Genomic DNA, 5007 nt, shown 5'->3' on the forward strand with positions numbered 1-5007 from the left:
CCGCTCAACAGTCTACGTCCTTAACCATCGGGGACTTTGTAGATTTTGCCCAAAATCGCTCTCCGCAGAACAGAGCGGGAGGTCTCCGCGGCGGAGGCCGGAAAAGGTGCGAGGTGAGCGGCATGGTATGACTGGGCTCGTGCCGCTCACTGCTACCCGGAGCGTGGCGCCCTCCGGGTAAAAGGCTAGCCGGGGCGAGTAGGTGGATTGACGGGCGCATAAGCAACGCCGTCCCCGCCGTACAAGGTGCCGGTGGCCTGGCGAACCACCGGCGTAAGGCTAGCCAAGGGCGTACCGCGGGGCAGAGGGCGCATAAGCCACGCCGTCCCCGCTGTACAAGGTGCCGGTGGCCTGGCGAACCACCGGCGTAAGGCTAGCCAAGGGCGTACCGCGGGGCAGAGGGCGCATAAGCCACGCTCTCTCTCCATCCCACCAGAACAAGCGAAAAAATTTCAAAGTGTGGGAGAACCGGCTTCCCGACCGGTGGCACTCTGCCTCTCGCTGCCGCCCTCCTGGAAGCGTCCTCGGTCACTCGGTGTCCGGCAGATTTCAGAGCTCCGGAATGGTGAAAAAGAACCGGTGAGAGGGCGAATCCGGCTTCTCTCTGCCGGGCGAGGACCACCGCAGGCGGCAAGGGACGTCTGCCAGGAGACGGCGCTGCGGGCAGGCTTTAAAAGTGCATGGGGTTTTGGCCTCGGCGAAAGTCGAAAAAATTTTGCGGTCGGAGCTGTCTGCCCCGGCCGGGGAAGGCTCACCGCCGGCGGCTGCCAACCCCTGGCTTGCCCGCTGGATGCCCTTTCGGAGGCTGCTGAAAAAGAACTGTCAGGCGGGCACCTCTCGGAAGAACCGCAGACCAAAACGACCGGTAAAAATTTTGGGCGATCCGATCCTCAGTGCACCTTCGGCGGCAGAGAAAAGCAACAAAAACACCGGTCAAAGAAGGGAGGTTTTGGTCGACTCTGCCTGGTTTTTGCACAAAGTCAGATCCGTAATGCCAGCGGGACTGAGTCGCTTTTGCGTGCCGTGGTCCTGGAGGCCTGCTCGGACAGAGCGGTCCTTCGGGTCCCGCGGGAAGGGGCATTTCATGTTCCTCTGCGGGAGGTGGTCCATTTTCTGCGGGAAATGGCGAGCCCCATCGGCTACAAGAGTGTGTAGGTCCCGCTCAACAGTCTACGTCCTTAACCATCGGGGACTTTGTAGATTTTGGCAGAAATCGCCCCCCGCAGGTCCTAGCGGGAGGTCTCCGCGGCGGAGGCCGGAGAGGGCGCGAGGTGAGCGGCATGGTATGACTGGGTTCGTGCCGCTCACTGGTACCCGGAGCGTGGCGCCCTCCGGGTAAAAGGCTAGCCGGGGCGAGTAGGTGGGTTGACGGGCGCATAAGCCACGCCGTCCCCGCCGTACAAGGTGCCGGTGGCCTGGCGAACCACCGGCGTAAGGCCAGCCAGGGCGGACCGCGGGGCAGAGGGCGCATAAGCCACGCTCTCTCTCCATCCCACCAGAACAAGCGAAAAATTTTCAAAGTGTGGGAGAACCGGCGACCCGACCGGTGGCACTCTGCCTCTCGCTGCCGCCCTCCTGGAAGCGTCCTCGGTCACTCGGTGTCCGGCAGATTTCAGAGCTCCGGAATGGTGAAAAAGAACCGGAGAGGGGGCGACTCCGGCTTCTCTCTGCCGGGCGAGGACCACCGCAGGCGGCAAGGGACGTCTGACAGGAGACGGCGCTGCGGGCAGGCTTTAAAAGTGCATGGGGTTTTGGCCTCGGCGAAAGTCGAAAAAATTTTGCGGTCGGAGCCGTCTGCCCCGGCCGGGGAAGGCTCACCGCCGGCGGCTGCCAACCCCTGGCTTGCCCGCTGGATGGCCTTTCGGAGGCTGCTGAAAAAGAACTGTCAGGCGGGCACCTCTCGGAAGAACCGCAGACCAAAACGACCGGTAAAAATTTTGGGCGATCCGACCCTCAGTGCACCTTCGGCGGCAGAGAAAAGCATCAAAAATACCGGTCAAAGAAGCGAGGTTTTGGTCGACTCTGCCAGGTTTTTGCACAAAGTGTTGGCATCGTGCGGCGTCGCGCTTTGCCGTACCGTATCCCCAATGGAGCGGCGCCCGGCGGGGTAGGCTAGCCATGTGAGGTCGAGGGCGGGAGGACGGGACGTAAGCCAGGCCGTTCTCCACAAGAAATTCCGGACGCGGAGACCCCTTCTCCGCCCTACGGTCCCCAATGGGGTGGCGCCCGGCGGGTGAGGCTAGCCATGGGAGGACGGGACGTAAGCCAGGCCGTTCTCCACAAGAAATTCCGTACGCGGAGACCCCTTCTCCGCCCTACGGTCCCCAATGGGGTGGCGCCCGGCGGGTGAGGCTAGCCATGTGAGGTCGAGGGCGGGAGGACGGGACGTAAGCCAGGCCGTTCTCCACAAGTAAATTCCGGACGCGGAGACCCCTTCTCCGCCCTACGGTCCCCAATGGGGTGGCGCCCGGCGGGTGAGGCTAGCCGTGTGAGGTCGAGGGCGGGAGGACGGGACGTAAGCCAGGCCGTTCTCCACAAGTAAATTCCGGACGCGGAGACCCCTTCTCCGCCCTACGGTCCCCAATGGGGTGGCGCCCGGCGGGTGAGGCTAGCCATGTGAGGTCGAGGGCGGGAGGACGGGACGTAAGCCAGGCCGTTCTCCACAAGTAAATTCCGGACGCGGAGACCCCTTCTCCGCCCTACGGTCCCCAATGGGGTGGCTCCCGGCGGGTGAGGCTAGCCATGTGAGGTCGAGGGCGGGAGGACGGGACGCAAGCCAGGCCGTTCTCCACAAACTCCCAGCGGTAGAGTCTCGGCTCTCCGCTCTTTTGATCGATCTGACACAGCGCGATCCGGCGGGGCAGGGCACTTTGCTCGGTCAGGGGTATTGGCCCCGGCCGGTTTATGGTAAAGCGTTCCTTAGCCTCAGTCTTGGTCGCGCATCAATCCCCCGCTCCCCGTGAGCGGCTGTGGTCCTCTGCCTAAGGTTGTGTAGCGCGGTGCCAGTGTGGTCCTCGCACGGCCCCGCTCCTGCCACAGCGGTAGGACTCTCTGCTTCGGCTGAGGTTTGCTACGAAGCGTATGGAACGGGCGTACTCCACCGTACCGTGGGTGGGGGGCGGCGGCGGCGGCGGCAGCGTCCAGCGCGGAGCTCCGGCTCCCGCGGCAGCGCCTCGCCTAGTGTCCCTCGGGCAAGTCCAATCGCCCCCCGCCCGGTCGGAGAGCGCAGACACACCTCTGTGTCCACGGTTTATTTCCGCAGCACGAAAAGGGACGGCTCCCGCCTGCTCCTCGCGGCGGCGACGAGGCTTAGACCCACCGTGGCGTATCCGCGGTAGGTATGCTCGTCGGTCGGAGGAGCGGTTGCGGTCGAGTGGTCCCCAGTGTACCCTGTTAGCGCTGCCCGCCTACGCCTGAAGAGCTGCGGACCGAGAAAAAGGTTCGCTCCGCTGCTGACGGCGAAGCGCGCGGCACGCCGCGGAAGAGGAGAGGGAGCGGTCGCCCCCGGGGCGGCTCCCCTCCGAGTCCGGCAGAAGCAGAGATTGTAGCGGAGGGGGGGGTTTCTAAATTCCCCGGGCGTGTTATCCCCAGCGGTAGCCTTTGAACTCTTCAACCGCAAGCACGATCGCACGTTCACAGCACCCGTCACTAGGAGCCGGGCCAGAGGCGGGCGGCAGACGAAACCGACATGAGCGCTTAAGGGTATTGCACCCCCGGCGCCCAGACCCTGGAAATTGAGTCTGCCCCCAAAGCCCACCCGCGTCCTCCTTGGCGCTCCCGGAGTACATGGTCGTAGATGGGCCATCGGTCGCTAATGCCAAACTGCGTCCCAGGGGTGCGTCCCCTCTGACCAACGGCAGACCCATCCCTCTCGCCAATCCGCGGATCCCCGCCAGGTCCCGAACAGGGCTCGTCCTTTAGCGTTTCAAATGCGCCCTCCCCGCCATACGAGGGGTTGAGGACCGTAGCCTTCCCTTACGAGAGGCACCAGGGGTGCGCCTGCTCGAGGGCCCGGCCGTGGGCGTAACGCTTGGGCCGCCCGGGGGAGTCGGTAGACCATGGGAGACCAACACTCGCACACGAACGTTGCCCGTGCTTTTGTGGAAGAGAGCTTCTTGCGAGGTTGTCGCTGCGGTGGCGCCCGGACAAACCCTATCCCTAAAACTTCTGGGGAATTGGCGTCTAAGCCTGCACCCTGCACGGTATCCCTGCACCCACGAAGGGGGCCGTGGAAGGCTTGGGGTCGCGCCGGCGAAACCGACCGGATGCCCGGGGTACTGAACCCCCGGGGTCCCACCCTGGAAATTGAGCCGTCCGACCCCGCCACGTCTTCCTAGTGCTCTCCTTGGCTCCCCCGCCTGTGGGCATCGTTAGGGGCTGCGGTCATCAGCGCCGGCTAAGCTTCGGCAACACGGCCGACCCACCCCTTCGGCGCCTGGGGGTGCCTGGTCCCAGTCCGGGCCGTTCCGTAGGGGCGGCTATCCCTTACATGAGGGACTCGGTGCGTCCGCTCGGGCTGCGGGGCTCCGGCTCCGACAGCCGGGGAGCTGGTTTTGACCGCGGGCCTCCACGGGAACCGGCAGGGACCGGACTAGGCGTCAAGCCGAAAATAACCCCGGCACCCTCTGCTTCCAAAGCGAGGGGACCTTTGGCCGAGCGGGGGCACCGGAAGCCGAACCGACCCCAACCCCTCTTCCTACCCCAGGGCTGGGCTGACCAATCCCCTGATCGGGTCTAAAATGGAAGAAGGGGATTCGAGGGAAGGGGCTGGCGGAAGGCAGTTGCCCGACGGAGTAGGCGAAGGCCAGGCCGTTTCCGAGTCCCGAGCAGAGGAGGGCGAACTCGGCTCTTCATCGACCGACGGCGAGGCGAGGGCGGTGGCTGCCGCGGGGAAGACTCCATTGCTCGTCAGCGCGCTAGGAGCGGGGCCGACTGGCTGCTCGGGGTATGGCATCCCCGGGGGCCCACCCTGGAAATCTTCGCTCCTCAGCCGCTGCAGGTTATAAG

Source organism: Engystomops pustulosus, unplaced genomic scaffold (genome assembly GCF_040894005.1).
Source record: "Engystomops pustulosus unplaced genomic scaffold, aEngPut4.maternal MAT_SCAFFOLD_373, whole genome shotgun sequence".
In the NCBI taxonomy this organism is placed as follows: domain Eukaryota; kingdom Metazoa; phylum Chordata; class Amphibia; order Anura; family Leptodactylidae; genus Engystomops; species Engystomops pustulosus.